The sequence below is a fragment of the Diadema setosum genome, chromosome 16 (genome assembly GCF_964275005.1).
Source record: "Diadema setosum chromosome 16, eeDiaSeto1, whole genome shotgun sequence".
In the NCBI taxonomy this organism is placed as follows: domain Eukaryota; kingdom Metazoa; phylum Echinodermata; class Echinoidea; order Diadematoida; family Diadematidae; genus Diadema; species Diadema setosum.
This window is the reverse complement of record NC_092700.1, coordinates 29,159,634-29,182,891: the sequence shown is the minus strand read 5'-3', so window position 1 is coordinate 29,182,891 and position 23,258 is coordinate 29,159,634. Positions and strand designations below refer to the sequence as shown.

Sequence of the window (23,258 nt, the reverse complement as noted above, 5' to 3'; positions counted from 1 at the left end):
TGTGTGTGTGTGTTATCATTACCCACTGATTATGTACGATAGAGGGAGGGTGGTTTCGCTGATACGTTGCCGTTTATCACTGTCACGTTATCATTAATGCGTTAGTGTCTGTCCTTGTGCTCTGATTGCTCCCAGCGAAATCCTCTACAGAAGTCCAGTTCCTGACCCTCTTCCTTCTCTTCTTGCATTTTGTTCCCCTCTTACAAGTGGACCTCGAGAGCTCCGTCTGTTCTGCAAAACTGAATCCGGTCCAAGCTACCACATTGACACGGTTTGTCACGGAAAGAGGAAACAAACAGACAAAGAAGCAAACAACAACAACAACAACAACACTGCTGGCAACAACGTGGAAACCTGGCAACTAGGAAATAATTGGTGTTGTCCGTGATCAGGTGCAGGACCAATCAAAAGTTCCAGAGTGGAGAAAACCGCAACATCTTAAAGAAGTAATATCTTCGGAATTCAGTGAGCCGGCGCGTCCTTAGCTGCACAGCTTTTATAGCGTGCAACTATCTTTGTAACTTGCTGGTACAAGGTGGAACCTTTGGTTTAGTCATGGGAAAGCCGAAAGAGGAGCAAGGCGTGGTGGCCGTGGCGGTGAACGGCTGCTCGCGAGACGGAAACAGTAACTATGGTTACGAGGACCAGATGATCCCCACCGTTTCTGGACTCGACACATCCACAGCAGTGGTCACGCCCAACGGGACACAATCTAATCCAGGTGAGCGATATATTATGAGCTATATTAACACGCCAAGTCCATCATTGAAGGCATACTCTTACACGAGCAAAGCACGCCTTATTCTCTTTACGATCAACTTTTAGTCTGACATGGGTGTATGGATCATATACATAATATGTGAAAAAGGAGGAAGAACAGAACCATGTCTTAATTTGAAAGAACATACCTATCTAATTTGAAATGATTATGGAAATAGAAATCATAGTCTTGCTTATGTTGAGTGTCCAGTGCGTAATGGGAAAACTTAACAGATGGTACTATGATATTCTAATTGTTGCCAACTTGATCAAACTGTTTATAGTCAATAAGTGCCTCTCACCGCATAGCTTCAAAAGGAATTTCTATCATTATTTTTTTTTTTTAAGTTTTGAATGCTCACGTCAAAGTGGCTACCTATAGACAAAAGTTCAGTGCAATACATAACGCCTTCAAAATAGAAAGAAAATAATTGAAAAAAAAAACATATAAGGAAGTAATAAAAAAACATATAAGGAAGTAATATCGGCAAAATGAATGCTTAGGCCTACACATCCATGGCGTATAGCCAAGGAATTAAGCAAATAAATGCATACAAAATGTAGCTTTAATGTGATATCAAGTAAACAAGAAATGAATTAAATGTCCAAAGCTAAAATCAGTGCGATTAAGTTTGTTATCCAGGACTGATACAACTGCATCATTGATACAGTTATGATCTGTTTTACCAATCTCCGGTCTACCGGTTGCTAATCATTATTACCCCGAGTTATTTTTTGGTGCGTGTTTTTTTTTTTTGTGTGTGTGTGTGTGTGTGTGTTTGTGTGTTGTTTTTGTTTGTTTGTTTTTTTTTGTTTGTTGTTTGTTGTTTTTGTTTATTGAAGTCAGAAACACTGTAACACATGTTTCGGTGAACATGCGTTTTCTGAAATTGGTTGTAACCAATTAATTTCAAAAGGCATACGGAAATGCTACACGTTATACAGCTTCATCAGGCTTCACTGTGGATGTACATTTGTGTGAAATCAACGAATCCAACCTCAAGCTCACTATTTTCGCATGTTCAATTCAGACGGTGTTTATACATATGTATAAAAGACTGCAGATAAAAAAAAAAGTCGCACTTTAACACGTTTCTAAAGAGAAGGCGGCTATCTCTAATTCACACATTATCGGTAGCAATGTCCTATTATACGCACCTATGAGGAAACAAACCAGCAAGACAACAACACATACTTTAGGCACTGACGGTAGACGCCTAAATTTGTATATTATCCAGGGCTTGCGTCCCTCTCCCTCACCGACCGCAAGAGAAAATATTAATAGTAACAGTAAAAGAAAAAAAATGGAATGGTCCATTTTCCTTCATCCGCTGGTAACAATGGGATATTTTCACCAGGGGAAGTTAACAAGTGGCCTAAAGTTCGTAAGGCTGGGTAGCTTCCTCTATTAATCTCACTTGCTCGTATTGCCGTGAACCCGTTGATATTCTTTTTTCTGTTTTTTTTTTTTTTGTTTGTTTTGCGTGACGAATTTGTTAATTTTTTCCCTACACCCTTTTGTAGTATGTTTTGCCTTGTGTACCTTTTCCTGTTTTTCTCTCTCCTGTAGTATGTCCCTTTGTGTCTATAGGTTTTCCCTTTTTTTTTACACATCGAATGTAAACAAAACAAAAAGTCCCAAACGAGACATGATTTCGGGAGGAAGTGTCTATTGCAATTGAGGTACGATCAACTCTTAGGAGCTGTGGGTTCATTCATTTCGAAGTTGGAAATCAAACAAAAACAAATGATAATGGCTACAAAAAAAGAGAGTAAACCTTGAATAGAATACCGACAGACAATGGAGGTGAAGGTTACAAGCAATGAATTATTTGAGGACAATAAACAATGAAGATTCTACCTTCTATCGCGTTTTTCTCTATTCACTTGGCAACTCAGGTAGGCCTACGTGACAGCGCTTTGCAAGTATTAATTATAATCACTCTTATGATGTTTTATTTCATAATCCATAGAGAAAGTCTAATCGCTGATTTAACACAGCGTTTAATCAGCGAACCAAAATATTCAAGACACGTGAATGGAGCGAAGTCTATATCCTCCTGGACATTAGGTCTTTTAATGCCCTACTTCGACAAGAGGAAGTAATACCCATAAAAGTGTTAGTTCTAGCAGGATGAGCAAAAATGATACATCTGACATTTGACATTAAACTGGCAATGATATGACGTCTTGACTGAGTCCTTTATCTAGCAGTGTAATAAATATTCTTGTCATTGTTTTTTTTTCTTTTTTTGTGTGTGACAAAATGGCATCCAAGTAGAGCAAGCAAAGTTGAACAAACATATGAACAATAAATTCAATACCAGCAACGATACTAAAAGCATCAACATGCCAGTTATTAAGATTTTTATAGTTAGTTATCTGCATCAATGGATGGAAACGCCCCCTCCTGTTCATCAATCTTTCATCCCTACTGCTCCAACTGCGACCCCATAGCCCCGGGGTGTCATCCTCTTGCGGTGATGCTTGCCTAAACTTTCACTCATCGGGCGCGATGAGGGTTACGAATCCTTCGAATAGGATGGCACCACGTCAACCACCGTGGATTGACCATCAAAAGCGTGTAGCGAATCCTTGTCCAGACTACAACTAGATCTATTCCACTCTGTAATACGTTGTTTCTTATTGGAGAATGCACAGTTCTTTCAAAGCATGTGAGCAGAATTTTGTCAAATCCTAATGAACTTTTCGTAATTAGGATCATTAATCATTGTTATGATGATGTTGCTATGTTGCGGATGATAGCAACATTAACGACACTAAAATTAGTGATACCAATTCTGAAAATCACTATAATCAATACTACCGTTACTACTTCTTCGTCTACTGCAACTGTTGCTACTACCATTAGTACTATCATTACTACTGCTAGCACCATTACTGCTACTCCAACTATTATTTCTGCTACTACTGCTACTACTACTACTACTACTACTACTACTACTACTACTACTACTACTACTACTACCACTACCACCACTACTACTACTACTACTACTACTACCACTACCACTACTACTACTACTACTACTACTACTACTATTAATACTACTACTAGGGCCTAGATTATACAACTACTATTACTACTACTTTTACAACTACTATTACTCCTGCCGCTACTAATGATACTACTCCCATTGTGTTCATACATCCCTCTTGCCATTACTTTTATCATTGGCAGAGTAGTGAATCAGATAGTAGAAGTAGAAACGTTAAACGTGGGAATAGTAGTAACAGGAACAGCAGAAGTATTTTAATTTCTACGAGTTCATTGCCATTGTAAAGCTTTTTTTTTAATTTGTCGTTAAATAAACAAGTGCACTGTGATGTTATGATTTTGTGCACAATGGCCAACACATGCGGGTTTTTACCTTTTTATTTTAGCTTTCACACTGTTTCAGTTCTCCCATTTTCAGTGAGCCTGACCCATGAACAGGGTCCGACCAAATCCTATAATCCGGTCAGGTTTTCATGGGCACATCTGTAGAAAATTGAAGCTCTGTCCGACCATCATTTGTGACTCAAAGTTCCAAGGGCTATAATGAAAGCGTTGATTGTCTACCCCCATTGTTGTCTGCTGATCAGCCCCCCCCCCCCAATCGAAGCCAGTCCATGAATAGAAGAATGTCATTATTCATATACTGCACAATGGTGTATTATATACCTCACAGTGCGATCTAAACGCTGTACTCCCTGACTGTATAAACAGTGACCATGTTCTTTCCACCAACCTACCACGCCCCTTTCTATACCCATTGTTTAAGTTAATAATGAAAAAATTCAAAACTTAGCCCTAACATGATCAGCACGACTCCCACACATGAAAGTTGTTCGGTTATTCTTCCGTGTTACTATGGCAGTGACTTGGCAGTCACCGTTGGAAAGTTTGGGAAAAGCAGAGGCGTTCAAAAGATTCTAACAACTACTGTGACGTAAAAGCCCAAATATCCACACCCATTTATAAAACAGGCCCCGCAGTATTTGTAATTCAAACAAACTAGATGTGGCATATCCTTATTACCTATAATCTTTGTTATATTCCGTGGTGCGTAGTGCTCGGCGTAACAAAATTATAGAATTCACGTCCAAAACAAAATGTGAACTTGCGTAGAACAGGTGGCCAGAATGGCCCGTATGTAATTAACACTTCGGCCGGCATCCAGTTCCTCGTTTTGAATTGAATATATTATACCTTTTTCACTTAAATGTTGCCAAGTACTAGGCTTGATGTGAGGTGGATACGCTCGGCAAGCACCATTAGGATAACATGAATAATCATCACATTACAATTATGCTTATCTCAATGAATTTCAAACACCGACGTACCTGTTAGTATAAATGACCTTTTTCTACTAATGAACAAAGCGAAACTGTTAACTGGTCTACTACAGTAACTGGTCATCAAACACCAGGCTTGCTTCCTGCAAACGACATGCCGTTGCCTTCTCTTGTCCTACCGGATCACTTCGCGAAGGAAAGGGAGATGAAATGAAGATTTTTATAGCAAAAATGGTCTAAGCGCCATTTTTATACATTTCAAAGTAAGCCCATCATCAGATAGAGCAAAATTAAATCTTCCCAGTAATACCTCTCTTGTATCATAACAAGGAATATTCTAGAAGTTATGATTAAAAATATCCTGTATGTTCTTATCATTTTCTTTGTTTTTTAGCAGCTTTAATCACACATACCTAAATAGATTTAGCTCGTTTTGAGATAAATCTCTTCAATATATTATACAGGTTATTTGACTCTAGACGTACCAAGCTATCTGCTTCCAATATAACAATTATGTCTATTTGGTTTGCGCTTTCCCTTCCCTATTCTAATTTCCACAAACCGGTGATTTTGTTCGTAGGATTGAAGTCCACGTACATCATTATAAAAGACTAATAGTGTGATTTTAGAGTGTGTCAACAAACGCCGAGACTCACTGTTCTTGCGCGCTTTTGTTCGCTCTGATCTATTGACGATCTTGGCACGACGTATGTTGTACGGACAAACAAGACGCAAAGCGTTACTTGGGATACATTAAACAGTATGAGAATAGTCCCCCACCCCCGTCGAGGCAGTTAGTTTCCCATCGAATACGAACACATTCATTTAAAACCCGAAGAAAGAAGTACCTACAGTAGCTACCTCTGAATGAGGTGATTTTTTTTTTTTTTTTTTTAACAAAATGCTCCCGGAGATGTAAGTGTTGTTACTCTATACGATACATTATTGAGTTAAACATATTATGTAAGTCTTTATTTTCGCATACAGAGGGAATGTTTCTACACGTAGAATAATGTGTGGCTTTGACGAATACAAAAAGAAAAGTATAAAATATTGGCGAAAGAATCCATGGAAACTTTGGGAAAATCGGACAATACAAATCCCACCCTCTCGAGTCTAGGCCTGAGAACACTGCAACGATTCATAATATCACATTTGTACAACGATAAAAAGAGCGACAAGATCTGAAGAACACTTGACCTATATCCTCCAGAATAATATTGCCCTTCCAAAATACGTCATCAACAGGCCAGAAAATGTGTACATAGAGAAAGAAAAAAAAAACAATCCTAGTGAGACGAAGGTGCTCTGGAACTATTGGTTTCTTTGTGATGGAACGTTTGCTAAATCACCGAACAAGGGTGGTTCCCCTTCACCCCGAATCATCACGGGGAGACTATCATTAATAGATTAATTGAATAGATTTGATTTAACATGCCCTCCCCAACCCCCTCCCCCATTTTTCTCTACCCATGCCGATCTCACCATGATTATCTTTGTACATTATTTCACGCGCGATTACAGTTGATTAGTTCCGTATACAGTTAGCCTCTACCTATAAATGCGTTTCTGAGTTAACAGTACACATTGTACAACATTAGGGAAATTAAATTTTGATTATGGGACACCACCGTCGGTGCTCAACGACCTGCTCTGAAGTCGTTTGTAAATGTGAACAAAATCTACATGATGGAAATAGTACGGAAGAAAGCTGTTGTAGAGCGCATTGTGCTATGTTATTCTTGTGTGTGTGTGTGAAATTGATACAAACCTAGCAAAGTGCACAAGAAGAATTCACTATAATTGTGGAGGGAAGCAGCAGAATCAGCAGGAGAATCAACAGAGGAAGAGGAAAGAGAAAAAAGTTACGATAGTTAGCCAAATGAAATCAAGACGCCTCTCACAACTGTCTCAATTTCCGTTCGAATGCATTTACTTGAATATTTTTGTGGTTTTTCTCATAATATTCTGCTGGTATAAGCGGTTGTGATCCGTGTAACTTTAAAGACATTTATGTCATGGTGCACATGATGAAAGTAAATGTGGTACTCTGTCTACAAAACTGTTCACAGTCTTCTTCTTAACAAACCTTAGAGAATTATGAATAAACAAAACGACTGCGTGTTTACAGACAGTAACTGACTAGCCGATCAAAATAATGGTTTATTCCTTTCAAAAGCCGAGCAACAGCTGAGAACGAAGGGAACCGCGAGGGGGCGGGTACCTTTGCGCCAGCCAATCGACAGCTTTTCTTCATTTCCCTTTCAAGCTTCCGCACAAGGGACCTTGAAAAAGTGATTACAAACGCAGAAATACATGGACATTTCTAGGAGCAAAATAAATTCATTTGTTTCCGATTCACCACAGACAAGCACAGCCGCAAGTATGATACAAAACTTAACGTGAAAACGGAAAATAATGCACCGCGCGTGTGTTTGTGTTTGTGTGTGTTTTGATTTGTTAAAAAAAAGAAAAAGAAATATATCATGGTTCTGTATCTAAGTTACAAATCACAGGAGGCCAATAGATTCATGGTAAAAGCATAACTTTAGGGTCTGGTTTTATTGGATCACTGCCAAAGCACTTAGCCGTCTTCCCTCGATGAATGTGCAAAACCTTGACATCTTTCTGACTGATGACAACAGTGGAAAAATATAAAAACAAACAATTAATAATGAAATCTAAAATCAGTCACGTCATTAGTAAATTGAGGGCCGATTTTTTTTTTTCAAAGGATTGTATAGTCTCTGAATATTTGAGCGCACGGCATGATAACGAACTATCAACCTGAAAATCCGCTTAGTCTAGAACCGCTATATGAACAGTGAAATTATAATCAAGCGGCATTATTAAGAGACATAACATAGGCCTATATACATGCAAATTGCAAGCAATAGCGTGGACAGGGGCTACAACAATTGAAACAAAGAATCAAACTTCTTAGTACAGATTTTGAATAGAGAGAGCCTTGTGAAGAGCTAGGTTTGGGTCAGAAGGGTATAAGTACGGAGTGTAACCTATATTTCAAAATGGCTGTCTAGGTCATTTAACTGTGATGTCACCTGCGCAGTAACGACTTTATTCCTCTATGAGATTTTGCTTGAAGATGTGTACAGGTAAAGTCTTAATGATTAAAGCAAGGCATTCTCAAACACTTCGCGAATTCGAAATACTAGTAGACGAAAAATCACAACCAAAAATAAGTTTGATTGCAAAAATCATATGCCTACTCCAACAAGCATTCAACGTAATAATCACTCAGGCAAGCAAGCGATCACTAATAATCAATGGCTACACTTTTGTGAGTGACAATGAAAGAAAAAAACAGAGGAAGGAATCATTCGGTTATTACTCCCGGTGTTTCGTAATTGTTTTAAACTATTAAAGCGTGAAAAAAAAAAAAAAACACCCAAAACCCGGGGTTTCCCTCTGATGGCGGAAACGCCAGTGTCCACGGACTGGACACTGGTATTAGGTACCAGTTTACCCCCAGCAACTTTTAACGCAAATCGCGTGTGTATATCCGTGAGTGTGTAATGTGTTAAGTCCAAATATGGGCATTTAAGATTGGTGCAGAAACAATTGCAGACTCGTCTACATCCGTCTTTGTTTATTCTCCCTTACCCCCTTCGACCCCCCCCCCCCCCACCGTGGCAGCAGGACACAAGACGAAAGTGGTCGTTGAGCGTCTGACGTCGATCTCGAAGGTCGAGCACGACGATGTCGTCATCGACGAGGCGACCAAGTTCGGCTGGCTAGGCTTCCGTCCGAATTGTGTTCAGGTAAGCAGCCTCGTTCGAGAGGCGTTTCGTTATTGTTGTTATTGTTGAAGTAGTAGTAGTAGTAGTAGTAGTAGTAGTAGTAGTAGTAGTAGTAGTAGTAGTAGCAGTGGTAGTGGTAATAGTAGTAGTTGTTGTTTTTGTTGTTGTTGTCGTCGTCGTCGTCGTTGTTGTTGTTTTTTATCATTGTTATTGTTTTAACGCGTATGACAGAATCACCCTGCGAAATCTTATGAAATACACTAAACTATGTTATGTTATTTCGCGAAGTAAGATATCAAAGCCTCTAGGCAATCGAATATCGAGGCTGTTGAATGCTAGTGTTGTTTCCACTGTTGTTGGTTTAAGTTTGAGTTTATTGAAAATGAGATATACGCCAGACTTCTGCAGTACATAGTCTTCCATAACATGCTATGTAATACATTTCTTCTATCGCTCTACCCCTCCATCTATCCCTCCAACCACCCACCCCCTCCCCCATCCCCTCTCGCTATCTCTTGCTGCATGAGAGATATGACCAACACAACACGGTCAAGGGCAGTTACGTCCACGGTCAAAGAGGAACAAACGTGTACTTTATCAAGTTCAAGGCTATAAGATTCTTGATACTGGTGGGGTCATTTTTTTTTCCTTCTTTGTTCATCCGGCTCATTGTCAAAATGAGACCTTGCATTTCAAGTCCGTGTTCACGTTGAAGGACCAAGGGAGGGGGGGGGGTGGGGTGGGGGAGGGGAGTAGCTCGCACACAAAAATGCAAACAAACAGACCTTTGCAAGGAACAAAAACAAAAATCTGTACAATAAACAGAAAGATATCATGACATGGAATGTTTAAGTGTTTATGATTGAAGACCAGGGTATTGACAGTGAGTTCTTTTACATAAACATTGTGTAACGTTAGGGTTTAGTGTAACACGTAACATTCTGTATAACACGTCACATACTGCGTAACATGAAACACTCCGTGTAACTTGTATCATTTAGTGTAACACGTATCATCCTGTATGACATGCAACATTCCCTGTAACTTGTATTATTCTGCGGAAAAGAACGGAAAGGAAAAATGTAGTCTGGATGTTATACAATGCCATACCTCCCCCAATCATTCTGGCCTTTACATTTGTTGTTGACTATGATAACGATAATGATTATTATTGTTACTGTTGTTGTTGTTATTGTTGATTTTTGCTGTCTGCATTTGCGGGTACTTACACGGTTAGATGGTCAATTTGAATTTGCTGGTATGCAATTGTGTACAATGAGACGAGTAGGAAAATATTTTTTTCATCTCCTGTTTCTTTTTTTTGGGGGGGGGGGGGGGAGTTGACAGTGTAGGAGACAAAAACACAAATGAACTGAACATTGTGTTACAGTATCATACACAGCATCACTGATACCATGTCCTTCCCATACGTCGCGGACATGTGTATCGTCTGTTGAGAGTAAACGAGAACGTGAATTCCTAAATAGTTTTAAGAGAACGATAAGAAAAAAAAAACACACACACACACCTTTGATTTGGAGAACCTCAAACAAGGTAGAACTGTCTGGCCTACTGTACCTTGAACCCGCGGCCGACAACCTTTCGAACCAGCCGTATTCTATAGGCTACTGGTAACCATGACAACGAAGATCAACATGTAATGGACAACTTTAGGCGTTCCAATCCCCGTAGGACACGTTCCTACATCATCACACTCCGAGAAAAAAAAATGACGTTAACCTCTGGTAAAATGACACAGAATAACTCTCCAAGATATCATCTGACATTTCTACCTCTCTCCCTATCCTCTCTCACATTTATTTTTCTCTTTCTCTATCATGAAGAAGCCAAAAAAAAAAAAGAAGAACAGTTTGGAAACATGATGGTTAATATACAGATGGATAAATAGATATATAGGTAGATATATGGATAGATAAAAAGGTAGATAAACGGACAGATAGATAACTAGAAAGAAAGATAGATGAATGGATAGACAGACAGACAGACAGACAGATAGGTAGGCAGGTAGGTAGGTAGGTAGGTAGGTAGGTAGATAGGTAGGTAGGTAGATATATGATTAGATAGAGAGAGAGAGAGAGAGAGAGAGAGAGAGAGAGAGAGAGAGAGACCCTAGACAAACGATGCGCGGAAATGTTTCGGAGTTGAGTTTAAGATCATATTCAAAGGGATTTGAAATATGGAACAACAATAAAAAGAGACAGTAATTTCTTTTCATTATTTCAGTTGATTTTTGTGTAAAAATGCACTTAAAGATAAATGCCCAATTCATGGTTCTTCATGAGCATTTAGATTACAAGAATAAAATCATTTACTTTTGTCTGATGGTATAATTAGTATGTTGATTGGATGACAAAAAACATTACTTGACAATGTATTAGTTATTTTCACCCCTTCTCCACGTATTCACTTCTCCCCTTGCCGTGTCTTCGTATCGTTTTATAGTTCCTCAACAACCCCATCGGCTACTGCCTCATGTTGTGTCTGGTGACACTCATCCAGGGAATGACGGCCTTCGGGCTCGTCTACATCAGCCTGACGACCATCGAGAAGCGCTTCGACCTCAACAGCGTACAGAGCGGCACCATCGTCAGCGCCTACGACTTCTCCACCCTCTTCGTCGCCGTCGCCGTCAGCTACGTGGGCGAGCGCGGACACCGCCCTCTGTGGGTCGGCTTCGGCTCCATGTTCTTCTGCGCAGGTTTGTCTCGTGCGAGGTCATTGTGTTGCCCCCTCAACAAAAAAACAACAACAAAAAACAAAAAACAAAACAAAAGAGAAATATTAAACAAACAAGCAAACAAACAAAAAACAAGTCAACTGATACAAAACATCGACAGAAGTTAAGCTAGACGAAGTAAAGTAAAACGACACCAAACCAAAAACATGAAGAAGTAGGGAAAGGAAGGAACAAAGAATTATAAGTGAATCCACGTGCTTTCTATGTCTTCCGGCCGCATGCTCAAATTCACCGTTATTTTCATCATGTTTTTTTTTTTTTTTTCTCGGCCTCTCTTTCTGAAACATCAACCTATCTGCACATGATCCGTTAAGTGACAATAAGTGACAACGGTAATATCCCCTTGACACTTTCCGACTTTTAAAAGGCGAGCACCTGTAGCCTCCGTGATAACATCGACGGAAATCTTCTTCAAATCCCTCCCACACCTCTCCCCGGGGGAAGCCGCTCGGTTCCGTCCTCATACTCTCTTGAACTCTCCCGTCATTTTCACACCAGAAAAAGCTACATATTATTATGATCATTTTCTTCGTGTATATCACAATTTACCAATATGAATCAAATGTCCCCTTTCACAGTGTATCAGTCCCTCGAACTCGCGGTGATGCTTTCCTGGTTTATTCTGTGTTGTTGTTTTTTATCTTATTTTTCACGCTGGAAGTTACATGCCATGTACTCATGGAAACGGTCATCCTGGTTATTGACAACATAGACGGAAAGATACATTTTGAGCCTGGTGATAGATGAATAGACAGATAGATAAAGAGATACATATACAGAGCAAGAACGAAAGCCTGAAGAAAAGAATGGAAAAAAAAAAAAAACGTGAAGGACGGGGACAGTAGGTATGTATGACACAAAACAGGACAAATAGAAGGTTTTGCGCGTGATGTGTGCTGATTTTTTTCCCCACATTAAGTTGTATGAACAGGTTTTGGGGGAAAAAGAAAGAAGGAAACTGAAGGATATCTACGACAACGCAAGGACAGTTCAATGAGTTCTAAGTCCAGTCCTAAAACCATTGGAGTGGCTTCTCTTGTCGAGGTCCTTGAAACCATATACGTCTCCTTTTTTTTCGCTGTCTCTCTCTCTCTCTCCCTCCCTCATTCAAATAGGCCTATTGTAGGTACACTATCCACATCGGAACAATGATTGCCTTTTTTCTTTTGGTTGGTAGTGATAATGTAGAAAAATTACATAGCACTAAAGACAAATATGTTTCGAAGCGGTTTACAGTTATCAAAAGAAGACATGAATAAGCTACGAATACAAATAATCCGCAATACATTATCATCAGTTCTGTTCTTGAAATAAATGGGTTGTTGTCCGCGTTGATCTTCATTGTTCTGGTCCACGGTCCAGAGACCTTGATTGAACACTGACCCTCATACAATGGGATTGAACACTGGTATCGTTAACCCTCAACTTTTATTTATCAACAAACAGCACGTGATGTCAAAACGCCTCGATTTTCACTTTTGTTTTTACTATGATTTTGCTTTTTGAGGGGAAGTTAATTCGATGATTTTTTTTTTCACATTTCACCCTTTACGCAGGATCTCTCGTTTTCGCTATCCCCCATTTCGTTACTCCGAACTACGTGTTTCAGGAGACCAGCCTGGACTACTGCGGTTTACCCAATCAGACCGATGGCTGCAGTGACGTCACATCGGGAGACAGCAACCTCGCTATCTACTACTGGGTCTTTGTCATAGCGCAGGTACGCGGGTTTGTGTGTGTGTGTGTGTGTGTGTGTGTGTGCGCGCGCGCGCGTGTTTTGTACACACAATCACTTTAATAAAAAAAATAATCAAAATAATCAACAATCAAAAAAAAATTGTTTACTCGTTTTACGCGCGCTGTCTCTTGACGGATGAATAGGTCTCAGCGATGAATGTCAACTTGTTGTTTGTACACATCACATCGGGCTGCAATTCGATTAAGAATAGCAAATACAGGAATAACAATTACTTTGAAATGACCACAGAAAATGAGGTACAGTGTATCTGTATGCTGTGTTGCGCCAACCTTGTAATATCGATACAAAATGGAATTAGAAAACGCAAGGTATTTTTGTGATTAACTTTCATTTTTTTTTAAAATCAAACGCCTTTAAGCCTTTATTTCTGCTCTCCCTTGTTGATTGTCATTCCATCCAAATGTAATTCAGATCAACACTTTATACTTTTCAATCGTGTTTGTCTTCGGAACTATTATCAATAGTTTTCTTCAATTCATATACAGTATAGTATCATCATTTCCGTAATACTCGCTTTGGAAGACTATTGTCTACCTACTTTGCATATAACCTAACCACGTTGTCGATTTTGCATGCACCTTGTTTCATTCAAATGTGGGAACAAAAATAGTATTGAGATTATTAAAAAAAAAAAAAAGAGCAACGCTCTTGTAAGCTACAATAAATGTACCTCTCCAGCACTATACTGAGTGATGGTATTCAATGCTCAAATAACGTGCGATTGCTTTAATATGATCCAGCGATCCTCACATTAATCTTTTGTGTATTTTGAGTACTGATTGCCAACATCGAAATCCTCATAGCGTGGTACACCTTGGAAATTCTTGGTAGAGGAAGGTTTACATGGTATACAAGTAGAAGAAATAATTTTGCGGATGCGTATCAAAAAAATACCGGTTTGACACCGAGAGATAGAGAAAAAAAAAATCAGTCTGGAGAAACATGAATCAGTATCTTAACCCGTTCCCATAGGTATTCCGGAATCTTTGCATAACGTGTTACGTCATTTTCGCACCGTTGTGTCTAATATTGTCGTCTTGTCCCTTCTACTGATTGCGTGAAGTGTGCCTACCAGCGTGTTAATGAGGTGGTAATAACCTACCAGTGTGAAATTAATCGCATGCAGTTCAAGATAAAATTACGTCACGATTTCTTGACCCTTACATTACGATAGTCACAGCCCCAATGCACAAAAAAAGCATCATCATCATCAACAACAACAAGAAATGCGCACGCGCGCACACACACACACATACACACACACAGTGTCAAGAAAGCAACATATTTTCCTTTTGTTTTTCTTTCCTTTAAAACAGTCCAGTAACACTATTAGTAGTTATTCATTACCACGATGAAAAAAAAAAAGACAATCCCACTCATGAGGGAGTAATGCTACAATGTTATTGATAATGATGAGAACTGTAAACAATACCTATAGTACTCTTAGTATGAGCAATTTGAATGTAACTCCACGATCATTGTGTATAAACCTCCGAGTGTTATTCCATCTGCTTGCATTTTTTTTTTTTTTTTGCTTCATCGGATCAGGTTCTTCATGGCATTGGAGCAGCTTCTCTTTACACACTCGGCGTTACATACATCGACGAGAACGTTCCCACAAGGCACTTCGGTATTTACATGGGTAAGTTTGTTCTCCCATCGATCTATTTCTGCCTTCCTTCATGTCCTTTAAAGGGTCTCTCATTCTTTTCGAATTCTATCCTAATGACGACATTAAAGAATTAATTCAATTTCCTCACTCTACGTTACATCAGGGATCTGAAGTCATTAGCTAACTCTAATTTGGTCGGCCACTTTGATACTCCAATCTACGCAGTTAATTAGATCTTATTAAAGTGGGCTAAAGCCTTGCAACACAGGATGTTAGAGTGTGATTACTTGTTGTGTAATTGTTTTGGTAATGTTTTGTGGATATCGCCCGGTAAACATATAAAAGCTTTCCAAACCTTGAAACAGTGAATGGAATTCAATACGCAGAGTCCTAATTTCCTGTCAAAATATTGGCTGAACGTATCACGGTCGTATCGTCCCGGCAGGGTAGTCTTTCCAAAGTGAGCGGTATCCTTCGAAAGGTCCCTGCAGTTTTTTCATAACCCTAGCCTAGCTGCAGTGTCAGTATGATCCATGATTTTGATCCCCCGAGTCAAAGGAGAAAATAGTGGGTTTGACATCTTATTCACAGACCTCTAGCATCTTCACTTAGATTCAAAGTTTTATAGATAGACCGCTATATTCTTTTGAATCTGATGTAATTTTTAATTGAGTAATAATGATAACAATGAAATGAAATGAAATGAAATAAAATGAAATGAAATGAAATGAAATGAAATGAAACGAAACGAAACGAAACGAAACGAAACGAAACGAAATGAAATGAAATGAAATGAAATGAAATGAAATGAAATGAAATGAAATGAAATGAAATGAAATGAAATGAAATAAGAAAGATAAAATCCAAAGAATCTATATAGACCTATACATCCAAGGCGGGATTCGAACTCACGATCTTCATCTCCCACTACTGTTGCCAGGTAACCAACCTGACTAAACACTTCTAAAGTACTAGTTTTTCATTACGCTTCTCCACTTATCTATTATATTCTACTGTGTGTGTTTTTTGTTTTGTTTTCTTGGCAGGCATTTACAACGCAGTGACTGTTGCAGGACCTGCGATTGGATACATCGTAGGGGGCGCTTACCTCAAAATCTACACGGACCTCAACACTGAGGCCGAGAGGTAAGGACGACAAAGTTCACGACATCTAAGCAAAACAAGACAAAACAAACAAAAAACATGAACACGTGATTTGACAAAACCCAGCTTTTAGCCGTTTGCTTCATTGCTGATGTTGTCGTTGCTGATGTCGTAGTGTTGTTTTTCGGCTGGACACCATGTGTGCTGAAACCGGAAGGCGCCATCTACGAGGTTATCAGGAAATGGAGGAAGAGTACACAAAAACGCCCCCACGGACATCAAAATATTGTTCTCATCCGTGTTTTTTTCCCATGTTTTCTTTACTATGTGACGTTGCTACCATTCATTATGTTGCCTTGGAAACTGACACGATCCTTCTCCCTCTACGCCTCTTCTCTCCCTCTCCCTCCCTCCCTCTCTCTCTCTCTCTCTTTCTCTTTCTCTCTGATCAGCCCCAGTTCAATCTAAAAAAAAAATAAAATAAAATAATATTCCGCATTAATCCCTTCAAATATCTGTTTTACTTTTCCGTTTTTGTTGTTTTGTTAGAGGTTCATGCTGCTTTTATTTCATACTGCACACACCTCTTTGTTCATTGTTGACGATTTCACTGTAGTTGTTGTCGTTTTAAAGCGGAGGTATATCGGATCCTCCGATACATGGAAGGAGGCAGCGGATGCATTCCTTCTACATGTCTGACTATTAATTTTGCAATTTAGCCCTCTCAATCTAATGTTAACAATGATGGACACACATTTTGCTCTCAGCGAGCAGTAACAATCATTGCAGCGGTCGCTGATCACTGTAATTTTCATAGTCGCCATCTTCTCAAAACCATTGCAATATTATCGCAATCGTTTGTCATTGACTGTCCAGTTTGACCATCGACCAGTCGAGTCCACTCTGGGTGGGAGCCTGGTGGCTGGGCTTCATCATCAACGCCATCCTCCTCTTCATCGTCACCTTCATCTATCTGGGGTTCCCAAAGTCGCTTCCAGGTAAGTCGTATATGGTCGAACTCCGATTTGTGTATGTCTGTCTGTCTGTCTGTCTGTCTGCAGCTTTGCGTGCATGCGTGTGTGATAACTTGTGTGTGTCCGAGTGCCTGTCTGTGTGTGTGTCTGTATGTCTGCGTGAATGCGCGTGGGAGTTTTTCATTCAAGCGTATGGCGCAATGTGCCTGGTTGATACCGTTTGCTGACTATTGCTAGACACTTGGGGCGACCACGAGAGGTCGGCATCATTCGTCCGCTTTCTGGTGTGGGTAGGTAGGGAACCACTTCAATGGGTTGGCACCCTGCTCTTTGCGACGAATGAATGAATGAGGTGGGATCTTTTACGTGAGCGAGTTGTGGCTAACTCACACACGGGACCTCTACTAATTTTATCCGAGAGACAAGAGTGTTCTGCTTCTTTACTAGAGGCCTGGGGGCGGAATGCTTAGACACAACATTGCTTAATGAGACTCGGGAATCGAACCCGGTACCCTTGGATCGGAAGGCAAACGCGCTGCGACTGAACCACTCCTGTGGGACTGTGCATTCATGACAAAGTGTCCTTTTACCCGATTTATGTGAAATGAGATTGATTTACATGATTTACTAGTTGTTTTCTATTGCTGTGATGTGCTAAAAATAACTAAGGGTCATATCTGCCTTCCTGTCCCACCAACCCGCAGGCGCAGAGAAAGTGATGGAAGAACGAAAGTTTGAGACGCAGAAAGGCAGCGAGTTCGAATCTGAGCCAGGCGCCTTCAACCGACTGAAGGCGCTTCCCAGGGCCACCCTCACCCTCGTCACCAACGTCCCCTTCATGTGCCTGTCCGCCGTGGCCGTTGTTGAGTTCTTCTTCGTCGCCGGCCTGGCCGTCTTCGGCCCGAAGTTTCTGGAGTCGCAGCTGAGCATGTCGCCGAGCGAGACCTCCGTAGCGATGGGTGAGACAAAACTTAGAGGAACCATTCTGTATCATACGCTACCATCTTTTCTTTTACTTTGTTGTTGTATGATAGAAAGTTATCTTATGTAGGATTTCTTTTGATGGAATCAAAGCATAATAAATGATGATTTTTGGGTAAACTTTCTCACGAAACGAAGGAATAATGCTTGTACAGTTATGTATTTATGAAGATATGTATACATGTCAGTCATGTTAGATATCTTTTTTATGTAAACATCTATCTACATATCTATCTATCTATCTAGATTCATCTATCTGTGTCTATCCATCCATCCATCCATCTATCTATCTATCTGTCTATCTATCTATCTATCTATCTATCTATCTGTCTATTTATCTATCTGTATCTATCTATTGAATGACCGAAAACTGCATGATTTTATGCATTCCTAAGCATTTCTCGAGTATTTTGGTTCATTCCATTATTAAGCAATGTCCTTTAACAATGGTCAGAGGTCTGAGGTCTATTGGTCAGTGATTGGAAATTCAGATCCCAAAAGACATCGATTTATGGCAAAAAAAAATCATATTAACGCAGTCCACTTCCCAGACCATTTATCCTTTCACGAGTATTGAAAGTTTTAACGTCTTAGGAGCGGTTGGTTCGAAGACGATTGAATTCCTTCGGTGTATCTGATATCTTCACACAGTCCAAACTAGTCAAACTAGACTTTCCTCATCGTCGCACTTCAAAGACTGCAGTATGCTTAACACAGCAATTTAGAAAGCGCCTGTGGAAACTGTACTTACCACTCTAAAGATGCCATTCATTATTCACATCAAAATTGTCCTGGTGTTCCGATTATCGTAGGTTTGATGACAATTACCGGTGGGATATCTGGCGCTCTCGTCGCCGGAATCATAATGAATCGCCTGGATCTAAAGTTCCACGGACTCGTCAAGTTCTGTATAGTCGGTACGGTCTTCTCGCTTCTCTGCGGCGGCGTGTTCTTTGCCGTGTGCCCGACGCAGAACTTTTCCGGCGTGACGGTGCAGTACGAGTCAACGTAAGTCCGCACGAAACTATGGACCTATTATGAGTTTGGACCCCCAGATCGCCTTGACAACTGTCATGTCGAAATTTTTAAGCACGACTCCACAAATATTTCTCTCAGGTTTACAACTCTCCTAAAAAAAGAAAAAAGGTGATTTGAATCTTTGAAAACATCGCTTTTCCAAGTGTACCCACATTGTATGTATAATACTGATGAATTTCCCCCCTGTTGGGGGGATTATTTGGGGCAAAAGTAGCAGGATAAGTATTCTTGCGTAAGAGATAACTAGGAAGATAACCGAGAGATAACTGGGAAGTGATTTCCAAGTGAAATAAAAACGAACGTCAAACAGTACTCTAAAGTATAGGCGCGTTCTTCGGTAAAGTTATTTTGATTCGTGGAAATAAAAGCTGATTTCCCGGTAAATAATATCATGTCGGAACAGAAACGTAAATAAAGGCCGTACTATCTTATTAGCATTGTTTTATTTAAGCACATAACGAGAAGCGTGACATTTACTACGCGCGCTCGACGAGGACGCACCCATAGCCAAAAACCTTCACATTTCTTTCTCCCCTTTTTCCCCTCGCAGATGGGAGCCACACAGCGGGGCGGCGGTTCTGAACGCCACGTGCAACTCCCAATGCCGGTGCCCTAAGAGTTACGACCCCGTGTGCGGCAGCGACGGGATCACATATTACTCCGCCTGTCACGCTGGCTGTGAGGCGCAACTGACCGACGACGGAGACATGGTGAGTCTCGACATCATTATTTTAGTGAACGACGTTACGATATCCATGACGACTGCGATGATGACACTGATACACCGTCAATCATAAGATAATGAAATTCAGCAGAGATGGTGATTGCTATGATAATAATGATAGTGAACAGTGAAAATGATTATCTATTTTCGTATTGGACAATGATAAAGATCACGATTCTCGAGATCTCGGATATCAAAATGGTGGTGATCGCGTCCGCAATCATGATCGTGTTAATGATGGTGATTGTGGTTACGGTCGTAACGATAATAATGATGGTCATGATCATAGTTCAGATGACAAGGATGATGACGGCAGACAGGGTCACGGAATAATAAGGATAGCGATTGCAATATTGACTATGATCACCGCAGATGCCAAGCACGTGTAACGCTTAGTGGAGTAATATTATAATCTTATTCTTCTAAAATCAGGAAGTGACTGTATGATCGCTTGAATGTGATGTGATGTAGACCTAAATCAATTCGACATTAAAAGGTAAAGACACACTGCGAATAACAAGGACAATATTTCTTTGAATTCGTATTGGTATAAAATAATTAGTACTGTACTTTTTATACTCCTTATTCTCCTTGAATGAATAGCTTGTATTCAATTGCTTTTTTTGTCGCGTCAACAAAAATGTATAAGCCCTTTCTTATCATTTCTGTCGCAAGCTCTTCACAAACTGCCGTTGCGTCGGAAACTCGAACTCGAGTTCGAACTCGGCGTCGACGCCACGAACAGTCGAAGCGGGCACGTGCCCGACATCGTGTACCTACCGATGGCTATATTACATCGCCATCTTCTTGATCGTGTTTCTTGGTGCTATGTCGGGCGTGGCTGGCTGGACAGCAGTGATCAGGTACGGCATTTTGCTCTTTTTATTTCCCTTTAATCGCTTCTTGTTCTGTTGAATTTATACGTCTTTCTTTTCTGCTTACACTACGGTGATATCAAGAGCAAATATCAGTTGGTTTGATAGTGTCAATTTTTATACATAATATTTGTTATATTTATTTATTTATTTATTCAGTCTTCTTTAAAAACAGGGTAGTCTTTTCAGAGCCAAAAGGCCTGCTTTCAAAAAGAGCCCTGTTAACATAAATACACAATTTCACATCGGAACATATATTTGCATAAGTATAAACAAAAGAAAAGTAATTACATCAAAACTAAAATATACCTAGTCAAACACAATAACTACTAAAGGAAAAGACAAACAAACAAACAGAAACAATTAAATTAAGCTCATAACAGAAGCGAGATACTACATAACAAGACAGGGGAACCAACGTACCACATAACAGTTGTGGCTTCAGTTGGTGCGCAGAACTATGAGAAAAGTAAACCAGAATTTGCGTTAAATTTTCACTTAGAAATTAATTGATTGTATTTGGGTCTTAAAAGAGATGAGTGTTGTTGCTGTTCGAATATGGGTTGGCAGTTTGCTGTAAATACTGTTGTGAATCCGATTGTTGTAAATACTGTTGTGATAACTCTGCAGATTGGTTGGACTTTTTACAAAATCATTTTAAATTCAGCTTTGTTATATTTGTTATTTGCACTAATTGGAAGATTATTGAAGCTATAGTTCATTTGTTTGTCTTGTTTGTCTTTTTTTCAATCACAGGTGTGTTTCACACAGTCAGCGAGCCTACGCCATGGGGTTGCAAACGTTTATGTATGGTTTATTAGGTAAGGGTTGCTTTTTTTCTGTCAGAGTTTGATCAGTTCCGTGACAAGGTGAAATGCGCATGTGTAGTAATCAGATTGATGTGATAAACCAAAACGTCTTGATTACTATAATCACCGATGAACATAATATAAAATAATACTATAATAATATGATGTTATAAGAAAAAGATATAACCAGCACCGTCTCTTCAGTCTTATCACTGCACTACCACAGGGCCCAGTCATTGTAATTACGCTATTATTCTCTGAACCAGTATAATGACAATCATACTTCACGTGTATGCAACAAGGATTGGTGTTTAGACAGGAACTCAGCATTGTAATCTCACACGATGATCTCCATGTGCAATGTCTTATGTGCCTCTGCCACAATGTAGCGCTATGTAACTTTCATAAATAAACCGAATCGAGTCGTAATGCCGTTACAATTACCCATTTTAACAAGGTCAACATCAATTTTTACACCGTGGGTCGGGATGGACGCTGAGTAAAATAATCTTTCTGAGGATATGAGCACTCGTTCAGACTCGAACTCAAGACCTCCGTTGCCAAGTCAAAGACTCTTATCCACTATACCACTGTGCCCCTCTCCAATTCCCAATCACCACCACGGAAGTCACTGTTCTAGGACTTTCTTTATACGCACCTCGCCACTGATCTTACAAATGATAATGTAGAAAAGACCTTCAGCTTCTAAACATTCTAGATAATGAAGAGACTCACTATGTGTGTGTTCTGTCGTTTACTTTATTTAGGAACCGTTCCTGGTCCTATCGTGTTTGGAGCCCTCATCGACAGCTCGTGTCTTCTCTGGGAGACGAGCTGTGACGGCACCGGCAACTGCTGGTTGTACGACAACGGACTCTTCGCCAGGTCCTTCTTGGTTCTCTGCGTCAGCGTCGACGTCATCGCTCTCCTGTTCCTGATCGTCACCCTCGTCTCGTACAAGAGGCCGACGGCTAGCCAGGTTGACTCGACGGAGGCCGAGTTTGCGAGCATGGACGAGCTCGACACCATGGACGTGGCCAATTCGGCGGGCTGTCAATCTGTGTAGTGGGGCGGCGACGGGACGAACTTCTATACATCGAGATTACTCGGAAAGCTGGCGTTCGGAATTCGTTCGTCTCTTCGACCAGGAGGATTCCACAGTGTGGACTACAGACGATGTATACGATCCACATTGATTCAAAAGTTACCCTGATCTCATGTACGATCCAGAATGTCTCTTAACTCGTCCCTACTTTCCTGTGAGACGTGAGCCTCAAATGCTCATAGACTCTGTGCAGGACGGAAGATGTTCCAGTGAGAGATGGGTTAACTTAAGGCATCAGAGACTTTTTGCAGCTTTTGCATCACCACCTGTCAGAATTACGTATTTTTGTCGCACAATGCTTCGACGTGTATGCGACATAATAATAACGATGAGAGTTGATGACGGCTGGACCGAAATATTATCAAAAATGCACCACCGATTTTCCTTCTTTCTTCTGTTATTTTTTGCATGTTCTTTCGGAAGGAATGGATTTGTTGCACAAACGACTCTTGAAAATTAACATGGTTGGTAATTAAAGAGCATGTGAGGTCGGATGTATCGAACTGCGCCACTTCATTTTGATAACTCGTTCGTCAACTCAGTCGAGTCCTAGTGAGGCTATTGTTCTGATTGTATGATTAGTTTGCTTGTTTGTTGGTCGTATTTTGTCTGTATGTTTATTCCTTGTTTAACTTGACAAGGCTGAAAATGCATTATTGGGGCAAGCCCACCTTTCTTTTGTTGTTGTTGTTGTTGTTGT

At 40.1% G+C, this 23,258-nt stretch overlaps 1 pseudogene; it reads left to right on the top strand.

Annotated features, from left to right (window-relative positions):
- Positions 1-594: 594 nt before the first annotated feature.
- LOC140240077 (solute carrier organic anion transporter family member 4A1-like) lies at positions 595-22,928 on the top strand (annotated as a pseudogene).
- Positions 22,929-23,258: the final 330 nt, after the last annotated feature.